Genomic DNA, 25,596 nt, shown 5'->3' on the forward strand with positions numbered 1-25,596 from the left:
ATGGTCCCTTGTTAGACCTGGCACCTTGGCTTTGGTCTCCCTTCCGTTTTTTGCTGTTGCCTCATGTGTTTTTGTTGCTTTTATGACTCTGGGCACTTTACCACTGCTGATCAGTGCTAAAGTGCATATGCTCTCCCTATTGTAAATTGATGTATGGATTAGTGATTCCTGTGATTGGCTGATTTGGTTTACTGGTCAGACCCTAGTTCAGTGCACTGAGTGTGCCCAGGGCTTTTAAACCAAATGCGGCAGCACTGGTTGTGCCACCCACAGAAGCAGCCTGTAAAAGTCTGCCATTGCAGAGCCTGTGTGCAGTCTGGTACTGCCATGTTGACTGGGCACGTGCATCCACTTGCCAGTCCCCAAACCTTCCCTTTTCTTCATATCAGATCTCCTATGGTAGGCCCAAGGGCAGGGTGCTTTGTAAGTATACGGTAGGACAAGCCCTGATGTGTCTGGCATGTCCTAATAGTGTATTACAGCCATTTTAGTTTTTCACTATTGCAAGGCTACCTATTCCCCATAGGCCAGAATGGGCAGTTAGATTATTACATTTTATAATCCAAACTGACTGAGGGAACTAGGTTGAAATTTGAGTTTAGTATAACTCAGAATGATAAAATACATCTTTTAGTGAAGTTGGTTTTAACATTCTGTGCTTGAAAATAACACTTTTAGAAAGTAGGTATTTTCTTGTCTAACTATCCAATCCTGCCTCTGCTAGGTTGTGTATTCCTTGTCTGGAGTTTGAGTGACAGGGGCTGGGGGATTCCGGGAGACTGGGTGAGTCAGCACAGGGCTGAATAGAGAGATCTGCATGTAGATGGGTGGGAGAAGTTGCACCTGGGACCTGAATAGGGCAGTGGCTGCCTTTCACAATGCCGGCTCCACCCCCTGAGGTGCGTCTGATGTCCCTGGCCCACACTGTCAAAGGAACGAAGGAGTCATGTAAACAGAGTGCTCCAGGACTGACCAGAACTGGTTTGGACTAGGCAAAGGCCTCTCTGCCTTCAGAGAACAAAGAGAAAAGTAGTAAAAATATTGGGACCCAAACCCAGGAACTTGTGAAGGATCTCCAAGGACTTGAGAGAGGAGCTTGCCTCCTGCTGAAGTCTCAGGGACAACAGACTTCAACCACCAGCTCCCCAAGAGTTCTTTGGAAGTGTCTGCAACTGTTTTGGGCCTTCTGAGGGACTGCGTGTCGCAAGGAGCTTGAAGTGCGACTCACAAAGGAGAAGCGTGTCGCCATCGCAGCCGCTGCCATTGCTTCACGAAGATGTCACCAAGGTAGCTGTCGCATTGCACTGCATCACAAGAAACGCCTCGCAACATAGAAGAAGCGTGTCGCCGTCGCAACCGTTGCTGTCGCATCACTGAGCAAGGGTGTCGCTGCTGTAGCAGTTGCATTGCAATGCAGAAGCACCTTGCATCCACGGAGAAGCATGCCGCCGTCGCAGCCGATGTTGTTGCATCACTGAACAAGTGTGTCGCCGCTGCAGCTGTCGCATCAAGTGGAAGTGTCTCGCATCATCGGAGAAGAGTGTTGTCGCAACACGGAACAAGGGTGTCGTCGCTGAAGCTGTTGCAATGAGTCCAGACATCAAGCAACATCGTAGGAGCGTACCGCATCAAGAAGAAGACGCCATCTTTGTTTCTTTGCACCGGATCTTCAATGCATCACCGCCTTTGTGTGTAAGGAACTACCACATCACCATCCCTGCAACACTGTTGTTGTAGAAGCATTATGCATCTTAAGGTACATTGACTCAAAGTGTCCCATTTTAAGATCTAAAGGGGACTAAGCTAATTCTACCATTTTAAGAACAGTATTGTGGATTTTTGTCATTTGTGGTCTTGTGTTAAATGTATATAAAGAATACTTATTTTTAATATACAACCTGTGTGGTGACCATCTGTAGTGTTGTCACTTGATGACTGTATGTGTTCACAAATGCTTCACACACTGCCTCTGAGATAAGCCTGTCTGCTGTTGCCACGCTACCAAGGGGGTGAGCAGGGGTTATTTTAATAGTGTACCCCTATCTGTCATAAGTACCTACCTGTGCCAACTAGAGACCCCCAAATCTATCATCCCTCCTTTGCTTCCCCGTTGGATTCCCTGCTGGATTCCATTCACTAGGCAGTCTGCCCGCTCTATTTAAATGCTGGCTGTTTGATGGTCATAAGACCATCTGAGTGGCGCCGAGTCCACCAGGTATGTTAACCACGTCAAAGGTGCCATCCGCAAAAGTGGTTGGTAAGGAGGGGTGCAGACAGTATTTCTACTGGGCCAATCCCGCCAACGTTATTGTTGCAGTAAAACCTCCACACCTGAGTATGCAGCTTAGAAGGGATATGAGGCAGGGACTCACCTTTTCTCACTTTCACACTTCCTTTTCCACCATGGAGCTGATCTTCCAAACCTGCCTCTGCTGCTTGATGACAAACCAAATCTACACCGTAGTGGATGGTCCACCTTTACCTATTGCCATTTGACTTGTCTAATGTGCAATAGATTTGTGCATGTTTAAATCTCTCCTACAAGCAATCGCATACCAATGTGCAATGCATATGTGTGTAATGTTCACATTTAAAAACTTGAAAGAACAACCCCTGTATGATTACATTGTATTTCTAAATTTAGTGAAAGCTGCCCTTAAAAAAAAGGGCACTTGCACAAAAAAGAATATTGATCAAAAATTCACCAAACAGGTGAGTCTAAATACATTTTAAAAATTGTCAAATTAGAAACATATTCCTTACACATCATTGGGGTAAGTGCAATGTATCATAATGCAGACATTGCACTCTACAAGGTGTAACCTTCACCTTATTAATTACCTGTTAAATCAATGTTGGTAGCAAATTTGAATCATTCAAAATATTTATTCATATATAATTTTCCCTTCTCTAGTGCAAGTCCTGTTTTGTATCCAAATTCAGTGGTCACATTATTTTTTAAGTTGTAATGCGTATGTGTTTGCTCTAATCAGTAGTCAAGGTGAAGTAAACACGCCTATAGTAATGTAAATTTCAAACATCCATTTGTTGCCGCAAGTGTCCATTATCATGAGGAATGCTGCACCTAAGTACAAATGACGTCACATACAATTTTTACCAGTGTAAAAAAACACAGTTAGACAGATTTACAAATACATTTTAAACATATACCTGTTCCTCTGGTGAGCCACAGAGCTGGTTGCACAGGGACTGATCCCCAGTTGCCAGCAAATCCAGCTCCTCTGGTGAGAAGGCTGGGGCTCTGTCACCTGCTCTTACTGGCATCATGGCTTCCAGATGTCTGAAACAGTAGCACAAGTTGAGGAGGTCCTGTTGGCTGCAATTTTATGAGGCATGTGAGCTTTTTTTGAAGTGTTGCATACATGTACTCATCGTAGGTGATAATCATCTGCAACGGACGCATGTATTGGCTGCCGTATGTTGCTTTCACTCACGTTAGCCTATGACTGGATCCATCATGGAGTTTCACACCCACTAGGCGGTCAACTTCTGAAGCGATCAACTAATTCCAAATGTCCTGTTGGCGATAGGCCTGGATGCCGCCATTTTAGATGGCCAATTGTGAGTTTGTTAATATTTAGTGGGTCACCACCACCCAAAATGGTGGCCAATTTGTTTACACAAACAAAATGCTAATGTTACTCAAATAATAAAAAAAAAATGTTTATGTAGTGCGTTACTGTGGTTTAATGTAATAGTTGTGTGATGTTGTTTACACTACTGATGAAAGTATTCTGTTTGAAATAATATATATATGTAAATAATACATTCAAAATGTATGATTTACACATAATTGTTTTTTAACCTATAGACATGTACAAAAATGATAATTGTGAAAATAATATATACCAATTCTAGATGTTGCGTTAGGATATGTTAAGAAAATATATATATTTTTTGCAAAACATGGCATTTGTGTCATTTATTTAAAAATAAAATGTGCAAATGTTTTAAATATTGCCATTTTGTTATGCAGACATATGAACCTAGGAAGAGTGACGAGACAACAGCCTCAGGTGTTCTGACCATATCAAGACCTTGTGACCATGGAAGAGCAGGCTATTATCACAAAATCCAGAGCAAATTATATTGGATTTATGTCCTCAGCTGCAACCAGATCTTCTGCCTTCCCACATCTATTACACCAATTGTCAAACTCATGACAGTGCTTCATTTTTTGGTCACAGGTTCATTCCAATACACCGATTCAATAACTTGTGGAATGTTTCAATTAACATTCAGTGGTGTACTACACGAAGATCTTCCTTCAATGATGAGACACATCAACAGCTTCATTCAGTTTCCACAACATGAGTATTTTGCGAATGTGAAGGGCTATTTCTATGGCTTTGGTCACCTACCGCATGTGGTTGGAAATCTTGATGGCACACATATTGCCTCAGTGTCACCCTGTGCCAGGGAACACGTCTACCGGAATGGGAAACACTTCCATTCAATCAATGTGCAAGTTGTATGCTTACCTGATTTGTACATCCCAAATGTTTGTGCGCATTTACATAGATCAGGCCATGATTCCTTTGTATCACGAAACAGCAGAATACCCCTGCAAATGTCAAAACTTGGACCTGAGAGGGCCTAGTTTGTTGGTAAGCACAATCTGAATACTAACGTTTGGGTAATTTCAAAGTGAATAATCTGAAATTATGTTACATATTTTGTCTCTTTCCTTTATTTTCCATATAGGAGCCTCAGCTTATCCAAATTGTCTATGGTTGTTGGAACCGCTGAGAAATCCAACAACTCCAGGGGAAATCCGCTGCAATGAAGCCCATGGAAGAACACGGAGGCCAAATGAGCGAGCTTTTGGGCTCCTAAAGGCCAGATTTCACTGTCTGGACAAGACTGGTGGAGGCCTCCTCTACTGACCCAATAAGGTGTGCCAAATCACCATGGCCTGCTGCATGTTGCACAATATATCCCTGCGATGGAACACCCCTTGTGTTGCAGAATTTGGAGACCATAAAGAGCCACATTAAGTTGATAGTGATGAAGAGGAACAGGTTGACTTACGTCAAGAGGTTACAGACAGCATATTCACCTGAGTGTAAGTATACATTTACCTACTATGGCATTAAGGTTAAACTATCATTTAATCTCATGAGGAGAACAGTCTGTGCTGGACATTTTTCAGGAAAGAGCAAGTTGATCAAATTCAGGCCAAATATGTTTATTGATCAAAGTGTTGACACAATAACTACCAGGTTCATTTCAAATGTTTCTTTCTGATTGTTGTTTAAAAATGTGTCCTCAAATGTACTCATTTTTAATGTGTCTAATGTAATTGTTTTGCACCTATTTTAGGATCCTTCACCATGTCATCTTCATTTGGACATTTGAATGTTGTGACATTTTCAGTTACATGCTGCTTTTGAGAAGTACAAAGGGAACATGGGTTGATCCTGTGGAAGACACATGCAGACTTTGGGTTTACATTTATTTATGCAATTTGTACAGCGCACAAATACCCGAAGTTGTCTCGGCACTGAAAGACAGTAATACAGGGCAGTTAGATATTAATTACTGGTCAAAAAGCCACGTTTTTACTGACTTCCTAAAAATAAGGAGAGAGGGGCTGGCCCTGATGTAAGGGGGTAGGGTGCTCCACAGTTTTGCTGTGGCAACTGAAAAACGTCTGTCTCCCCATGATGTTTTCTTTGTGCAAGGGACAGTTAAAAGGCGAGCTGAGGAGGAACGCATTAATCTGTTGGGAGTGTAACGGCATAAAGATCTTCTTAGGAACTTGGGTCCAGAGTTGTTAACCGCTCTGTATGCTATACAGAGTGCCTTGAATTTAATTGAGTTCCTAACCGGCAACCAATGAAGCTGACGTATTACCGGGGAAATGGACTTGAACTTAGGAGTGCCTGATAGAATTCTAGCTGCAGAATTTTGAATTAGCTGCAATTTATTCAAAAAAAATTCCTGAGCATTTAAAAAAAGGCCATTACAGTAGTTGATCTTAGATAAGATCAGAGTGCACATGAGGGGGTTTCCTGCACTTGATGGAAGAAAAGGAAGAAGTTTTCTGATCATTTTGAGAGTGAAAAAAGATGAAGACACCAGAGCATTAGCATGATGGATAAATGAGAGCTTATCATCAAACATCACTTCTAAATTCCTGACCTTTGCTACGGGAAGTGGGAGGAGTCCCATTTCAGTTGGCCACCAAGTTGGGGACCAGCTTGGGGCTAGCTTGCCGAAAGTCATTACCTCCGTTTTGTCGGAGTTTAGCTTCAGGCAGTTGCGATACATCCAGGAACTGATGTCTCGCATTCCTTCTTGAAAATTGGCTGCCACTTCTACTCCATCAATATGGACTGCGAGTACAAGTTGGTTGTCGTCGGCATAAGAGGTCCATCCCATGGGTTTTGATGATTCTGGCCAAGTCCGACACATAGATATTAAATAAGGTCGGACTCAGGGAGGATCCCTGAGGCATAACACATGGGAGGGAAAAGACCGGAGATTAGAATTCACCCAGCTTGACAGACTGTGTACGATTTGCAAGAAAAGAGGTGAGTAAGGCCCTGGCCCTTTGGCAGAGACACGGTCGATCAAGATGGTGTGATCGACTTTGTCAAAAGCTGCGGACAGATCCAACAGGATGGGGATAGCTGCTCCACCCTTATCCAAAATCATCCTGATGTCGTCCGAAGCCTTAATGAGGGCTGTCTCTGTCCCATGCTCCTTCCTAAACCCGAATTGAGTATCATCGAGCAGGTCATTATTGTTGACAAATTGGGCTAGTTGAGTATTCATTATTTTTTCTATGATTTTTGATGGGAAAGGGAGACATGCTATAGGTCGGTAATTTTTTTGCTTCCAACGGATCCAAATTGGATTTTTTAAGTAAGGGTTTAATAATGGCCTTTTACCAGACAGTTGGATAGACACCAGTGGTAAATATATAGTTAAAAATGTCACTGAGAGTAGTCGCAATAGGCTCCAAAATTAGTTTAAGGATCGAAGGTGGCGAAGGGTCAAAGGGAGGAACCAGATTTGATTGAAAGAACTAGCTCACGTACCTGCTCAGGAGTAACCTGAGTGAATTCTGAAAGTATGGGATGGAGGAGGTATTAGAGGAATTTTTGAGTATTGGCAGAACTGAATTTGCCTGAGTGGCAAAGTCAGAATAAATGTGAGTCACCTTGTCGTTGAAAAAATTAGCCAGCAAATTGCATACATCTTGAGAAGCTTGAAGAGTGGTACCTATTGAAGGTGTGGAGAGTTTAGTTACAACTTGAAATAGTTCTTTCGGGAAATTTTGGGCCGATTCTATTTGAGTACACTAGTATTTACTCTTGTGCACGGTGATCAGGTGTTTGTCTTTTAACATTGCCTCTTTGTAGAGTGTTTTGGCATTGTTATTGTAATCTTTACGCCAGTGTCTCTCTAAATTCCTGCAGTGTTGTCTCTCGAGTTTTAGTTCCTCTGAGAACTAGGGTGCCGAACGAACCCTTCGATTGGTAGAGATCTTTTTAGATGGTACTGATAAGGAGAAGATGTCGTGTAGCCAATCGGAGTAGTTATTGGAGGCTATTTCAGGGTCTTCTGAAGGAATGTAATCAGAAGAGGACAAAGATTCTTGCAGATGTTGGGCATCAATTTTATTCCATGCCCGATTATGTCTAGATGTTTGACGACCGTTCCCTCTAGAGTTGGGTTTCTTGATCTTAATGGTAAAGATTATTGCGGAATGATCTGTCAAGATCAGAGGTGTAACTGAATTTAGAGAAATGATACTATTATTAGTAAAGAGACCATCCAGTGTATGACCTGCCCTGTGAGTTGGTAAAGTGACCAACTGATGTAAGCCTACTGATAACAGATCAGTAATCAGAGAGGAGGCTTGCTTGTCACTAGGACATTCCAGATGGGAATTAAAAGTCTCCCAAGATAGTATACTCTGGTATAACTGCTATTGATTCTAATAAAGTATGAAGTTCCGCGACAAAATCTGATCGAGAGCCTGGTGGTCGGTAAAGTAATGTTCCTTTAAAAGATTGGGAGCTTGAAAGTGTAAAGGAAAAAGTTAATGCTTCACACGCCCAAAGGCCCATAGGAATGAATGGGGAGTCATTCCTTATTTGCGATTAGCAATTTTCTAATCGCAAATAAGGATGCGATTTCAAGGGTTCCAGGGGTATCCAAATGACACCCTGTAGCACCCCTGAAATGTAAATGTAGCCTGATGTTGCGCACACACATGTCCAAAGGACATGTGTGTGTGTAACATACCACTTAGAAAAATGCACTAAAGTGCATTTTTCAAAGTTTTCGCTATTTACCACGAAGTCAGACTACGCGGTAAATAGCGGCCAGAAATAGCGAATTCGCAAATAAAAAATGGTTAATGAATTGCATTTAAGGAATCTCAAATAGAGATTTCTTAAATGCAATTTGTTTCAAATTTGCGATTTCGCAATTAGCGATTTTTGCATTTGGGATGATGAATCCCAAATGCAAAAATTGCGCTCGCAAAGGGCCAGATTCTCAGAATCTGGCTCTTTGCGAGCCGGATTTCCTATCATGAATCTGGCTGTATGTCTTGCATAAGTACAAACGCAAAAACTTTGACCAGGATGACCCATTTAGTGTACCCAACTAGTGGTCTTTCTAAAAACATGCCTAGGTCTCTATCAAAGGCGAGCTGTTGATTTTCAATGGTGCTTTACTTTTTATGGGTGCTTTTTGTTTTAAAACTTAAAAATGCAGTATTTACGATTCATTTTTTTGTGATCTTGGAATCTTTCTGCTCATAAATGTTTCTTACATTTTATTGTGTGTTATGACTTGTTGGTACTGCCTGAACTTAATAAACACATTTTTGGAGTTGCCTTCTGCGTGTGCCATACATTGTGCCAATTATAAGTTGTTAGGAGTCACTGCCTCCTAAATTAATAATCCAATTTATCACACACTTACTATCTCTGTTAAATTAACTTTGGTAATGTTATAGGGAATCTAAGAAATGGATTAGGCAAAGTTCATATTTTAAACCGTAATAATAATTCACTTTTTAACATAGCATTGAGTGCCACATAGTTTGTTATCAAAGCTCTGCAAATAGCAGATGTGACTGTTACTCAAGTCATCTTAAAACTTCTCAAATCATAGACCTCAGGAAAATGAAAGATTAAGCGGCATATTCTCAAGAACGTGTGATAATTACTGCAAAATTAGCTTAACGCAACTCTTCACATCACAGTCTATCGCAGGAAAATAATGCTGTTTTAACGTTGTATTCTCAACCCGGCGGTACTATGCGATGGTCGGACGATAACGCGTCAAATGATCGCGTTAAAATCAACACGACGCCACAAAAATCCAAAACCCGAAAGTGAAAAAAGCGCCGATGGACCAACCCGTGATACAAAAATCAGCAATAACCAGCGACAGGCCTGCAATACCCACCGGTCATGCGGGAAAATGCACAAGAAAAGCAGTGAAAAAAAACAGTGAGATGACAATGTACGAGTACAAATTCATGATGCAGAACAAATGTCCATTGTCCTGCACCAAATAGGCATCTCCTCACAAACAGTCACAATGTACAGTGACATGCAGTCAGCATGTAAACCGCGACAATGCAGAAACATACATGGAACACATTGTGAAACCGCATCTCCCCTTCACATAGCAGAGGGATAATCAACACTTCCTGCACACAGACATGTCATGTCCATGATCAATCAAGTGTGAAAGCAGGGACGAATGCAGAGGCAGTGACTCCCCCTTACATACATGTAGCTCATGTTGTGGGACAGGAGAAACAGGGTGCATCCCTGCATCATGGTGGCACAGAACTGACCCCAAAAGAAGCCCTGTTGTCACTTGAAGGTCACAAATTACAGCCTATATGTAATGAATTGGGACACTTGTGAAACACCAAAGAGTGGGATTTCGTACTATCTGTGACACACAGAACTGGCATTTCGAATAAGTGGCACCCTAAACAGCCTCTCTGTACAGAGGTGACACACCCACAATCTAGCATCATATATGAAATCGTTAGCACTACACGTCGCACTTACACTTGTCTGAGTAATGTTCTTGTACAGATGACTGATATGCACTCAGGGAATGTTATGCTGTTGTTATGTTATATGGTATTTGTAAAGCTCGCGGCTACTCCCAGGAGTGTCCCGGCGCTGAAGAGAAAGACCACATAACAGTTAACAGAGAGAAACACCCCAATGCAGAAGGCTGGCCGGAACCTACAGTTGGAAAAGCCAGGTCTTTAATTTCCTCCTAAAGGTGAGGAGGACCTGTACCTGTCTAAGAGAAAGAGTTAAAGTATTCCATAAGCTCAGTTTCAGTTTCATACATCTTTATTTCGAATAATTCTTCATAAAAGACAACAATAAAATACAAACAGAGTTCATCATTAAATATACAATTCATTAGGACTACAATTCATTACACTATAAAACTGAATTAAATAGTATCGAAAAGACGTTCCAAAAAAATTCAATATAATTTTAAAATTCCTTCAAGATTACAAGGTGGTAAGATAAAAACCTTTACCAGTTTCATTTATTACCAAGTGGGTACCTTGCTCTAATGGTCCATGCCCACCCTAAGAATTTAGCCATACCTATGGACACTCACTCTGCAGTGTTAAATCTTAAAACTCCAAGAGCTTCCTCACACTCCCGTAAATTAATCCTCCCGCAAATGGGCTTTAGCCACTTACGAGGGGTGGCGGAGTAGGCTGGGCAGGCAAAGAGGAGATGGTCAATGGATTCCTTTAGCCCACTACACCAGGGACAATACATAGTTGATTGGCTACTCCACTTGTTTGTAAACTCCCTTACAGGTAGCGTGCCAACTCTGAACTGATGGTAAAGTTTTCTGTCTAGACTTTTGGTAATATTATCCCAATAAGTCTCGGTAAAGAAGTCAACCTTATGAAGCAAAAAGAGACCAGTCAAGTTTGTGGACTATGAGAGCAGGACATGTTCTTCTTTTACAGTAGCCCAGTATAATAGTTTAAATTCTTTCTTTGACAGGAACACCTGGTTTCCCGGGTCTGACGACTGTAAATTCAGGCCCATTTTTTGTAGGATGGACTTCACATCCCAAAACCAAGGTAAATTACCTGACCCTATTATTGATCTCACGTCCAGGATCTCATTGGCAAACAGAGAAAGATCTGGGGTAGACCAGATGCGTCTCCACAAGGCTACCATCCTATATCGTGCCTGGTCTCTAATGGAGTGACTGCCCATATCTAACAGAAGGGGAAGTGTCGGTGTTGATTGCAGAAGTCCAACCAGGCTGCGTAGGAACTTGTTTTGAATTTTAGCCAACGGTGCAAGGTCCACAGGAACCCATAAATCCGCTCCATAGAGGATAGCCAAACTTATTTTTGCATTATAAATTTTTAATGCTGGCAAAATCCTTTTAGTTTGGGAGCATTGCTGCTCCTTTACTAAGCATCCCGATAAACGAGCGAATTTTAGACAAAGGGCCTCTATCTGTTCCTTCCAACGCAGCCTGTAGTCTATGACCACCCCATAGTAGGTCATAACCCCTACTTGTTCTAAAATAGTGCCATTCATAGTAACTTGGCTCCGCAAAGGTTTGTTCTTTGTTAGGACCATGAATTTAGTTTTAGATACATTTTGATTTCAAGGTCATTAGTTTTGCAGAACTCCACAAATTTATTTATTGCAGTCTGCAACCCCACCTGAGTTTTTGCCAAGATCAGAGAGTCGTCGGCAAAAATAAGGAGGGGAAACTTTGTCCCACCCAAGACTGGCACATCTGTCGGGGTATCTACTAGGAACTGCACTACTTGGTTTATAAATAATAGAAACAAGGTTGGTGCCAACACGCACCCCTGCCTTACACCACAAGTCACTGGGAAGGGCTCAGTCACCTGGCCCTGTCTGCCCCATCTTACTCTGGCAAAGTTATTATCATGGAGCCTTATGGTTAACTCAAGTAGTTCAGGTGGCATTCCTATTTTTCTCAAAGCAGCCCACATCTTCTCTCTAGGGACCAAATTGAACGCTGATTTGAGGTCCACGAACGCTGCATAAATGGTACCCTCTCCTAAAAACACTGTCTTCCAATATATCAGAGTAAATATGAGCACTTGGTCGACTGTGATAGTGCTAGACCTAAAACCAGCTTGCATCGGGGATAAGATATTTTCCTCACTCATCCAAGCCTGGATTCCATAAGCGAGAGGCCACCACTTGAAAGGATCTTCCCCCAATCCGGGACAGCAAGACCTAAGGCGTAGAGGTCAAAAGATGAGCAGATGACCTCAAAGTGCGTTGAGGTTTAAATAGTGTTGGAATCTTTCCCTGAGGTAGGGGCCCCTATCTTGTGAAAGGCCTTAAAGACCAAAACCAATGCCTTGAAATGGATTTGTATCTGAACCGGAAGCCAGTGTAAGGAAGACAGCAGATGGGTTGTGTGTGTCCTAGGTACTGACCAAAAAATGGCACTGGCCGCCGCATTCTTAACCATCTGCAGATGGCCAAGCAGGTACACGAGAAGCCCAAGTACAAGGAGTTTACGTAGTCCCGTCTCGAGACCACCAGAGCTTGAAGAACCATCTTTCTGTGAGAGACTGGTAGCAGGGGGGAGAAAGTTTCATAGCATTCTCAGTACCCCAAAACAATTTCCGGCCACCGATTGAATCTGTGCCTTCATCGAGAGGGTAGCATTCAATTTCACCCCAAGATGTTTCACTGTGGTAACTGGTGCTGAGGGGGAGGCATATCTTGCAGCCACCAGTTGTGCCATGCTTCACAAGGGATATAGCCAAAGAAGATAATCATCTTTTTTTTCAGAGTTACACTTCAGCTGGTTTTCACTCAGCCAGAAGAATACCTCAGATAGACAACTCTTGATTGCTCCGCCAGTGAAATCAGCACCCTTCTTACATGTGAACAACAGTTGGGTGTCGTCCGCAAATGATATTATTTTGGCACTGTGCTTCTCGGCGAGGAGTGCTAGAGGGGCCATATACAGATAAAACTGAGTGGCGCTTAAAATGAGCCCTGTGGAACTCCGACATTCATGGGAGGTATGTCAGCGGTGAAAGGAGGGGGCAAATAGTTTGTAGACAGTTGTTTAAGAAGGAGGTATACCATCTCAATACGGTTCCTCCGACACCGCTCTCCTCTAGTCTGCGCAGAAGTCTGTTATGAGGCACAGTGCCAAAGGCTGCAGAAAGGTCCAACAACACCAAAACCGCATTGCCTCCTTTGTCCAATGTGGCTTTTAAAGCTTCAGCAACTTCTAATAATGCTGTTCCCATGCTGAATTTAGCCCTAAAACCTGACTGACTCAGATGCAGAAGATGGTTGGCCTCCACATACTCCGTGGTGACCGTGTCGACATATTTTTCCAAAACCTTGGAGAAAAAAGGCAGTAAGAAAATGGACCTGTAGTTACTGGCTACCACAGGGTCAGCCGAGGGTGTTTTCAGGAGCGGTAGGATTTTAGCATGTTTCCAGGTCTGTGACACATGTCCCTCGCAAAGAGAGGTATTGAAGATCAAATTTACCGCAGGATTTAGTACTTCTGTGATAGATGACAGTACTTTAGCCGGACAGGGATCAGATGGTGAGCTGGACTTGAGAGCCTTCATAAGTGAAAGGGATTTTTCCAAAGTGATGGCGGGAAACTGTGTCCATGACGAGTCTGTGTAATGCCTAACAATGGGGGGTAAGGCAGTGGCTGCATCTAGTGTTGGCAACTGAGTTTCAAAAGAATCCTGGATGTTTTTGATTTTATCATGGAAGAAACATGCCAACAGGTAAGTCCATTCGCTAGTAGGAGCAAACAGGCAGCCAGTGGCCGACGGAGAAACGAAAATGTGTCTTGGAATGCATTTATTAGCACATGCTGTGCCTGTGGTCATTTAGTACTGTCCCATGATTGCTAAGGACTGTCACAATGTGACGTGCTCATGTGAAGAAATTGTCAATGATGGTGTTCCTACGGGCTATTCCTGCTGCAACTGCAGTGGGGTGTGGTCCATCTGCCTCATCTTCCACATCATCGTCCAGTGCATCTGGCACTTGTATCCATGGGGCATTGGTGCGTACACATATGTTGTGCAACACACACCATGCAACAATCATCTTGCACACGATGCCTGTGCTGTACAGCAGCCCAACATCTGTGATGTCCAGGCACCCGAAACGTGACTTCAACATGCCAAATGAGTGTTCCACGATGCCCTAGGTGCGTTTGTGTGCCAAATTGTACTGCCTCTGGGCCTGTGTGTTCGGGGCTCGGAGGGGTGTCATCATCCAAGCGCAGAGTGCATATCCTTGATCACCTGTGACAGTGCAGAGAGACATAAGTCAATAGTTCGTTCTGCATGATGTGCTGGCAGACTCACTAGTACATTGGTTTGTGAAATGTGTGACTATGTGATTCCTGTATGACATGTACTGCTTGTAGCAAATGTGCGGCAGGTGAGCAGTGAGGCCTGGGTGCGTAGGAGTGGCTTAGATGGGCTCGGGTATCCGGGGCCATGGTGCAGAAGCCGCACAGGATCGCAAGCAATACCGCTCAGGGAGACGGCGTCGGCCTTGTGGAGGGGTGAGAGGTGCCACCCTGGCATACACATTGGCCATTCTGGAAGAGAACCACGCCCAGGGATACGTGCTTTTTATTCACACCTCTACCCTGGCCTGATGTACGCCAGGCCAACCCACTCTGCTCACGATTACTGCGGGGGACGTAACAAACTACATTTCCACGATCTTCCCCACTGGCTGGGGTGACATGGAAGCATGCACTGTCCACTACACTCCAAACACCAGCCGTGTGGTATGCAAACTGCAGTCTGGCCAGCACTTCCATGCCACCCTTGGCATTGTGTACCTTCTCATTCATAGGTCACTTGTCCCCTTCGCACATGCCTGGTTCCCACCTCTGCCCACATTCCGCTATTGTGTGGCTGAGGTGCCATGCCGTTGATGGCTCACGTACATGCCTAGCCCAGGTTACCACAGTACGTTGTACTGTCGTGTCTGGTGGTTGGGCATGTTGTTTGGAATGTTGTATGTGAGTTTGTAATGTGTGCATTCCCAGAGTTGTGAGTTGCAATATTGTGGATTTGGGGTGTGTGGTGTGTGGTGTGTTCATTTTGGTACTTACCAACCAGCAGAGCATTTCTGTAGTTGCCATCCTGGAAGCGCTAGTTGATGATCAACTTTCGGAAGATGTAGGAATCATGCACACTGCTTGGGTAGTTGGCAACGACATTGGTGAAGAGTCCCCGGTGGTCCACTATTGCCTGCACATTGATGTAATGTGTGTGCTTTCTGTTGCGGTAATTGTGTGCAGTGTCAGCAGGGTGCACAAGTAGGACATTGAAATGGTAAGTAAATCTTTATTTGCATAGTTAATTAAAACCTATGAAAATAAAGATTTACTTACCACAAGTAGGACATGTGTGCAGTAGATTGCCCCCAAAACGTGCGAGAAGCTAACTTTGGCGTAGAAGCCTTGCTTGGTCTCCAGCTGTTCCTGCGCAGTGTGGGGGAAGTAAAGGTACTGGGGTTCCAAGATGATGATCGCATCCAAGACAGTTGTGAGGAACTTCGATAGGGCTGGCTGTGAGACTCCTCCAACTTTTGCAGTTGTTGATTAGAAGGTACCAGAGGCCAACAGATGCAGCACAGCCAGCAGCTTTGTCTGCAGAGGGATGTTGAAAGTCCACTATGTTGGTACCGTCAGCCTGTCAACAATGATGTTCAGGATGCGGAGGTTGGTTGTTCTTTTGAGCCTGCTGTGGGCAATAACATCCTCTGGTGTTAGGTCTGTGAGGCTGGTGCATTTTCTGAAGGTCTGCTGTCTTTGTCTGTGCTGCCTCCGTGGTGGTCTGGGGAGGGGGCAGGGGGATCCTGGGGGGGGAGGGCTCGGGGTGGGGGCGGTGGGTGTTGTGGCCCTCTTGGGGCTCCGAGCTGCATGACCAGTAGTTCCATGGCATCTGTTGTTCTTCGGGTGTAGCTCTGGGCTGGGCTCAGTTTTCTGGTGCTGGTTGTTGCCCGACTTTACACCAGGTCTGAGCAGGTGTTAAATTCCTGCTGCTAACGCGCCTTATCGCCTGTTTTGGGCTCTTATCGCCGATCTGGCTGGTCATTGAGAATGTTGCGGAGTGGTGTTGTTGCTGCTTTCTGCACGGGAACGCCTCCTCTGCGTCTCATCGATAGTTGCCGGGCTCATCTGTGGCGATGTTTTTTGGCGGCTGCTATCGCAGGTAAACTGGTGATATCAGCTGTGATAGATTTATCACGACTTTGGCTGAGATAAAGTGCCCGCTAACTCGGGGATAAATCCTTGAGAATATGCCCCTAAGTCTGCCCTGTCGGCATTTGAACAGGTGACTTGTAGTACGTCAACGTATAGTAATAGCAATAACTCACTTGGCTATCTTTCAACAAAACACACAGTAAACAATTTCTCTTTCATTAGTGTTTTGTAACAAATTTCCCATGAGAACAAGTGAAATGTGTTGGCCGAAATACAATTTTATTGTGAATTTGTAATTACTACGACATCCAGTGCGGTATACACCTGCCACCTTGGCCAAAAAGCATGTTCTGGAATACTCGATGAAAGTACAACATCTTCACTATACTAACTGCAATGCATTCATTGCCAGCAAGTTTTTCCAAACATCACGGTTATACGGCTTGCTTTCGTTGAGTGCATTCTAAGAAGTGCGCCATTTGACCACAGGGTGGCATTGCAGAGTAAGATAATGTTAAATCTGCTACACAAGCAGGAGTAGCTGGCAGTCTTTTGTTTTTGCCAATTTTTTAACTGCTTCGTATCAGGGTTCAGGCAGCTTGTCATTTCATTCATTATCCCTGTTAGTAATAATTGCGCTATATTATTGACATGAAATATTTATGAGCACTTATCCTTTTAGCAGTCTACTTCCTGAAGTATGGGATATCTCATCTTTAATGACAGGGCTGTGCAAGGACTACAGACCTTTTGTCGCAGATGAAAGATTGAAACTCGAGTGGGCATTGGGTTTAGTTAGTGGACGAATTAAAAAGGCACTGGAATCCAAATGTATATATTATGATATAGAAATCCCTCTTCACTGCAGAATGATTTGTTTAAGATGGAACGTCTGTATTTGCTTTGATTTGCCGTGTTCAGTTTCCATCACTCTATTCACACATTAAAAGCCCTCTTGATAAGCTTAATGGAGACGGCTCTGGGTGAGGAGGACTGCCATGTATAGGGCCCATTTATACAGGGGGCCGCCATCTTGTTCATACTATCAAGATGATTATACTGTTCACTTTGCAGCGGGTGACTTTACGATAACATGTCATAAAGTGCCTCGGTGGAGTATATATGCACAGAGGTGCTGTTTGGCGCCATATCATATATTATGGATCTAGTCCTCTTTAATAACCTTGTGTATTCGGAATGTTCACTGAACGCTGAAATAAAACAGTGTTGATGTACCGATGACTGTTAACGGAGCCAGTAACCTTCTCATCATATCAGGTGGGTATCTGTGGATGCAGGATCTGTTTCTCAAACCTGCAGGGGTGGCTCATCCGCTATAGCAGAGGAGCGGTGCCCCACTGCTTTCTCACAGTGCGAGAAGCAGAAACATAAAATGGTAATAACTTTTAGTTATTACCATTTTATGTTTGCGTTGCTTGTGGGCTGGGGTGAGCTGGGCTGCTCTGCTCGCCGAGCAGGGCAAGTGAGAAGTGGTGTGCCCACTCCTGATTGCACAGTGACTGTTTGGTCGGCCCTCTCAGGCAGCCCAAACAAGTCATGCAAACTTTGCCCTTTTCCATGCAGGCTGCAATGCAAACTACATGGAGAACATGGCCACCCCAAAAGACTTCGGCTGGGCGCCGAACCGACCAATCACAACGCTGCATGCAGCGTTGTGATTGGCTCAGGGGAGGGAGCGTGTCTTCCTGCTCCCTGTTCCTGTCCGAGGCAGGAGAGCAGGAGCCGAGAAGATGAAGGACCCAACCTCTAGGTAAGTTTAATTTTTTATTTTGATAACTCCCCGCGCGACCCTCCCCACCCCCACACCCACCTCCCACCTGCGAGCCATGCCGGCTGCGACTACAAACCTTTGCATGTTTCTTACTGTGCCCTGGCTAATGAGCTTACAGGATCAGGTGTAACTGACCTGCCATAATGCCGGTTTCCATGAACATTGAATCACCGAAATTCTAGGCGTAGCAGAACTAACATCACACACCTTTGAACTTAATGACATCACCGGAAGTATCAAATGACCTATTATCCTGAATCTTCCCAGGAAGTGAAGTCACATGACCTTAAGCCTGATGCAATCACAGCATTGCTACCTTCCATATTTACTTCATGATTAAAATCACAACTTAACTTAGGAAATTGTTTATTTAACCCCTTCCGTGCTCCCGTCGGCCAACGCACTACCTCGCGGGTGCTGCCGTCGGCCAATGGCCGACGGAGCCCCGCCCACTCTTTACAACGCCCGCACCGCAGCTGAAAAACCGCCGCGGTAAAGGCATTAAGATACCACTTATATCAGGGTGCTTACGAAATCTCTGAAAGTGCTGGGGTGCTGTTCTTGCCCTTAATTGTAGCGACAGAGGAAGGTGAAGGAGTCACACCTTTTCTGCGGGGCTGGTTGCGGTTTTATTCAAGAACACTATTACAAAAATTGGGTCATAGTGCATTTTAAACACACATTTCTCATAAATGTGCTAAAAAGCCATAGGCTCAGAAAGGGCACTCATTAACTATTCAAATATTAACTATTCAAATCCTTTCTTGGTGTGTTGGAGGTGCCCCTCTCACATATACTGCTGTTGATCTTTCCTATAACAAGAATTACTCCCAATGTGTTTCCAATATTTTGCCATGTACCAAGGGTTTCTTCAGTATGCTAGAACAAGCATTTTCCACAGATACTCAGCATACCAAGAAATACATCAGGCATGCCGGTATCTTACCAAAGGTGCCGATTATGCCAAGAAATAACTCAAGTATGCCAGTATTTAGTCACAGATGCCTGATAGTCTAAGAATTGCACCCAGTAAAGCAGCACCATTATTTCGACGTGGGTACCTCTATAAGACAAGAATTACCTTCAAAATGTATGGGCCAATGACTCACAAGCATGACACCCTATTCTGAGCCCAATTTACTTACATTCCCTCACTCACATTCTTTTTCCCTCACTCACGCTGACTGTCAATCATTCAAAATCACTTGAACTGACCCATTCGTATTCACTCTTACTCGTTCATGCTTTCTCACTCATTTACACTCACGCTTACCCTCACTTTCTCATTCTCACTCACTTTTTATTCACTCTGATTCACTCATTCATTTACACTCGTTCATTCTCACTCACATGCACTCTTTCACTCACAGTCATACTTACACTTACCTGTGTCCACCCTTACTCCTTCTCAGTTTCACTAATTCTCACTCACTCTGACTCACTTGTTCTCTCTCATAGGTATGCTTACTCACTATCACTCACTCTTACTCATTCGCACTCATTCCCACTTACACTAACACTGCCTCACACTTATTCTTTGCATTCATTCTCACGCATCCATTCTCACACATTTGCATTCACTCTTGTTGTCTTTCACACTGACTTTCTCATACTCACTGACACTCATCTCACTGCCTTTTATTGGCTCTCACTCACTTTTACTTACACACACATGCTCACTCATAAAACATGCTCACGCATACGCATGCTGTCTCTCCCACAGACACATTATCACCCTCAAGCGCCAACACAACGTACATTCATAAGCATGTTTTACATACCTCAGCTGCCCAATTAGGTCTCAATCCAGTTGTGACCCCTGGCAACTCCTAAATTACCTCAATATCAGTGGGATATTTCCATGATAAATCAATATACAAATTACATGCACAGTTTATGTAAACAATACATTCCATGCCATTTTCAACATATCCTCCAGCCGGAATACAAAGCACTATCTGTTCCTGTTTCCATCTCATTTGTACCCACCATGGTATTCTTAGCTGTTGCATCAGTGGGGAGGGTCTGCAGGCATGAGGCTGCATGGGCCTTTCAGTTCAGGATAGTCAGTGACTTCCCTTGCACTGGTGAGCGAATATTTCTCTATGGTCTCTTTGATCTGCTTCTGTGATATTCTGGCGGAATGCACCATCTGTAATTGGAGCAGTCTTCGCATGAGTAGACATTGCACATATTTGCAGTAGCTAGGAAAGGTCTGCCATTGTCACAGATAACTTGGTTATCTGCCCTTCCCAGACCTGGAGAGCAATGGTGCCACCAGGGAGGAGGGCCAGAGAGACTTAGCAGTCAGGACCTTGTCAGTGGATATGGACTGGCTGGGGCTACCGCCAGGTTGAAATGGGCACCTTCAGATGGGATATCAATCCCACGCCTTCTGGATTAGTCCCAAGCTGAGACCTGGTAGAAATATCCCATTGCTAAATTGCTTCCATTTGTATCAGACCAAGCAAACATCACAGTGTTACAAATGCACTCATTCGATGGGGGGGAGGGGGATACGAAGGATATGTCCACTGATAAACTCATTCTTTTGTTTGGTTTGGAATGCATATGGTAGAGGATAACAATTTCACTTTTTATTCTCGGTTGTATACACACAATTTAAACAATAGTGAGGCGCCTTTGATTTTCTAGTTGGCTAACTATAAGAGGTAGCTAAGGCCCCCATTTTGTTGTATGTCACTGTTTCGAGGCAGACAATTTTGATCTACAATAATATTGGTCCGCTGCAGAAGGTCATTATATAATTACCCCAGGCTATATTTGCAATGTAGGAGGTTGGTCCATTTATGAAATATGTTGTATCCTTTAGTGCAAACGTTATCAATTTGGAATATACCTCCATTCATACATCTGCAGAAGAGCCATGTCTATCTTGTGCCAATCACCACCAGCATGCTACAATTCACCGTCTATGGTCATCGGTAGTTGTAGCCCTTGATGATGGGTCAGTCAGGCTGGTGGTGGCAACACATCCTTTTGATGTGCCTACTCTGATCTGTGGCCTGCATGCCAGCCTTGCAGAAGATCACCTGATAGAGTCTCATTTCATCGCTGTGAATACCCGGAACCCTTGTACTGCTATGTTTTCAGGACAGTGCCGGGAAATCTCAGGGCAAAGGGGTCCTCATGCAACATTGTAATCAATGTTTACCTCTTCTCAGACTTCAAGCTTCTTCTGATGAAAAAATAATCCTAGGGGTTCTCTCACTGGCCCGGTAGGCGCACTCTACTTCCTAGAAATCTCTATGATTCTCCTTCGATCACTGGTTCTGCACTTGAGGGAACCTAATCCTAGGGGTTACCACGGTGGCGTAACATAGGCCCCCACAGCCCCGTGGTGCACCCGAGCTTCAGGCGTCCCCCTCAGCACAGAACTCTAACCTGAATCAGGAGAAGGGCGCCCGCCATGTACCTTGCAGGGTGGCCTCCTCAAAGTTCGTTTTGCCACTGGATTGCCATGATGTCTTGGGGTGTGGAGGTGAGCTGGAGATAGGAGCTGTCTCTTCCTCTTCCTGTCGTAGGGAATCCCCAGGAGTTCTCCCAGTGCATGCAGATCAGACCAGAGGAATTTGTCTCACCAGCTGTGAGCAATGAGTCCTTCTTCCATCTCACTGTCAGAGTTGATCCCTGACAGACCATATAAAAGGCCAGTGATTAATGCTCCCCCACACTCCGTTTTTCCGTCCAATTCTTATCTGGGCGAAGTTTAGGCAGACACTGCATTCGTCACTGGTGCTGATACTCCCTCTCAATTCTTGTCACGGTTTGGAGAGTGTGAAAGTACTTTAAGAGAGTAGGATTGGGGGCCTAGACTGATTTAAATTGATTCAATTTATTCACTCAATCGAGAGCATACATTTGTATTTTAATATGCGTTATATCTTTTTAATACTCAACATACATTAATTATCACGATTAATTTTATCAGAGGATATTGATAATTGTATGCACATAGTTTTCGTCCTTCAAGATGTAAGTTACTCCGATGTTATCGTTTTTAAAAGGATTGATATCATATAACCACAATGGTATTTTTTATGTCGCACAATCTGCTGGAGGAGGAGAAGCCACTCCATTATTTTCTTTCTGATGATCTCAAAATATTTATAATCATAATTAGGAGGACTTCACAACACATTTTTATATTTGAACACACATACAAGCCAAGCAGAGAGAACATGCTGTGTCTAAAGTTGTGTTGATTCTGTCAGGAGCACTTGTACGACAAATTGTTACTCAAGAAAAGGCTAAAATATAGTCCTTTGTTTACCCAATTGACGGGGAGAGGGGAGTTGTATACATCAAATTTACAATAAAAACAAATATACACCAAAATTATGAATGGGCAATAGAGTCTATTTTCTTAAGCAAGACATCATATATGGCAACGGGGTTTTCCCAATGACGTGCAGTAACAGTGCACTGCTCACGAAGGTGAAGGGAACATAGAATAAGTAGATGCGAACAGTCAAGTAAAGCAAATGAAAGCTGCAATAGAATAATGCAAACTGAATATACATTGGCAGACAGTCGACTCAATGTTGAGCTCATTCTTAATTGAATTTAATCAAGCATTGAAATATTCAGACATATTGTATTGAGTAACAATTTGTTGTGCAAGTGCTTCCCGACCGAATCAACATATCTTTTATATAACGGAAGCCAAGATTCTGAGGATTACGGGTGCACCTCGTGCATTTATACATGTATAAAGTTGTGCTATTGAATAAGTCAATGTCATGGCAATATATTACCTCATGGGTGCATAATTTATGCATTTGTGAAGTCACCTGTGAGATCAAGGGTTACCTAAGGAGCAATGCATTTGGTGTACAAATTATGGTTTGCATGGCTGATGTGCAGGTATGATTTGAATAGCTAACAGGGGCAGCTCCGCTATGGCATGAGGGTGTGGCTGTCTGTCTCAGGCAGCCGCCCAAACCGTCATCTGCACTGACATCTCGCCAACCCAGCTGTATTGCTGGGTGGAGAGATCAGCAGGCACAGGCTCTAAGCTCCAGATAGAGCACAAAACCAGTGCACTTTGCCCAATGCCTGTGCTGCTCTCGTGGTGCGAGCAGCATCGCAATTGCAGCCGCGGCCGGTAGTGGGAGTACCAGCCGGGCGGTGACGTGTGGAGGGGGAGGGGCAGGGTGGAGGGTAGTAATGTATGGATTACGGACCTTAGCTGTTAAGTAAACATATAAATAAATAAAATGAATTTCGTTGCTCACACTGCATCGCATTTGGTGATGCAGTGCGCGCAACGAAATTCGTTGTATTTATTTATATGTTTACTTACCTGTTAAGGTCCGTAATCCATACATTACTATCCCCCACCCTGCCCCTCCCCACGTCACCGCCCGGCCGGTACTCCCACTAACGGCCGTGGCTCCGCAATTGGCTGCAGGGGGAGCTGGGAGCTTCAGCCCGTGCCAAGAGGACAGCACGGCAAGCCGAAGATCAGCAGGTAAGTTTTCATTTTTTTAGATTATTTTAGCCTCCTCATGATGCCCCCTTCCCTTGCGTTCCATCCCGTGCTTTCCTTCCTCCACGCTGCCCACCCAGCCCTACCACATTTATCTCACATCAGCCGCTACTGATAGCTAACCACAACTGTTGAATCTAAGGGTAATTTCGTTTTTAAAATTTGCTTTTATATATTTATATAACTACAAAACACATTTAAAAGTTAATTATAGTTCAGCAAATAGGAACCTAAAAAATCCCTCCAGTTCAACATTTATGTACACAATGGACGATATAACTCACACCATCAGCCTTACTCAGTGTATCCCTTTGTGCCGACCGACCAGGCTAAAATGTTGGAGACATTTGGAATACCAGGGAAGAAGTTACAGAACATTTTCTTGCAAAATCCCTAAAGGCCTGGGAATGTAGCAAGGCTACCCAAAACAAATCATACACTTATGGGCCACAGTTTCCTAGTTTGTCTTGGGTGTTCTGTTTGCAATGTTAAAAGTTCCAGGAGCAGCTCATTGGTTGGAGTGGGGAGCATCACCCCCACAAGCCCTCCAAAGCCCCAGAGATGAAAAATAAAATGGTAATTTATTACCATTTTATTTTTTTTGCCCCGTCCCGAACAAAACGCCAGGACTGGGGTGGGTCTGCTGCTGAGTGACAGCAGCATGTCACTCAGCAGGGAGGAGGGTGGGCTGGCTGTGCACTGTTTGCATGTATTTTTTAGACGGTTGTCTTGTGACTGCCAGCCACACTTGGGCACTCTCAATAGCTCTAACCCAGCTGCTTTAAGACAGCTGGGTTAGAGCAAGCCAAAGTTTTCAGAGCACTGTGGAGCACCAAGAGAAGCCGCTCTCATCTATCCTGGTGCTGCTCTCATGCTGGTGAGAGCAGCGCCGGGACTGGCCATGGGAGTTGCTGCATCTGGTTTCAGTTCCCGCCAAAGAAGAGGTCCAGACCAGAGAACATCGTGCTCATGAAAGGTAAGTGTTTTTTAAAAATATAATATTTTAACATGCGTTTTTTAAAACATGTTATTTGCATGCCTGCCTCCTCCCCCGGATGTATGACGGTACAACGCGTGGTATTTACCATGCGTACCGTTACAGAGCAGGTTTTTCAACGCAAGTCGTTACAACGACTTGCCTTGGGGGCGCTGGATAGTGAATAGTTTAATTTACTATTCCAACTCCAGTCCCCGTGGATAGTAGGGAAGGTGTTGGATAGTAAATTAAACTATTCCCTATCCTAGAGCGCCCTCCAGCGAAAGTCGTTGTAACGACTTTCGTTCTAAAACCTGCGTTGTAATGGTACCGCGTTGTTAGGGTTTCGTTGTAAAGGTTGTTCACCTTCTCACCCTACCCCGTAGATGCAAGCCGCCACGGAAAGGTTCTGGTGGAATCTTAAAAAGAGGTGGCATATTAATGAACCAATTGCGCTACCGGAGAGTCACTTTTTGTGGCACTATGGCAGCACAAACTACAAAATTATATTTATGAGCTCGCAAAAAGCCACTTTGCAAGGCTCTGAATGGCCTCATAGGTGTGGAGTACAGCATGGCAGTGCAAATTGCTGTGTTGCCTTACTTTGCACTAGAGAGGCATTCCGTGGGCATTACATTGGTGTTCCCATGCAACACCCATGGACTTTGACACTTCTTCACATTTAGAAAACCATGTAAACATGACTCAAAACCTCATGCCTCCCTATGTGGCAACGGGGAGAAATAACTTTATTTCTCCTTTTTTTTTTAGCTTTCCATGAGTGCTGCATTCCGCAGCACACACAGATAGAGGAAAAAGCCCACCAGGATTGTGTTTTCGGAGTAAAGTGCCCCTTCCTGCACAAAAAAACCCTGTAGACAACACAGAACCCTTGCAACATGGTGCAAGGGTGCCTGCATTAGAACTAGGGGGCCATAACAGCATCAGCACAGGGGGAACGGACAGGAATGCACTGTATTGGATAAATACTGTGCATTCCTGCCCTTTCACTTTGATGTAGGGCAGCACAGCAATGATAAT

The sequence above is a fragment of the Lissotriton helveticus genome, chromosome 3_1 (assembly GCF_964261635.1).
Source record: "Lissotriton helveticus chromosome 3_1, aLisHel1.1, whole genome shotgun sequence".
Lineage (NCBI taxonomy): Eukaryota > Metazoa > Chordata > Amphibia > Caudata > Salamandridae > Lissotriton > Lissotriton helveticus.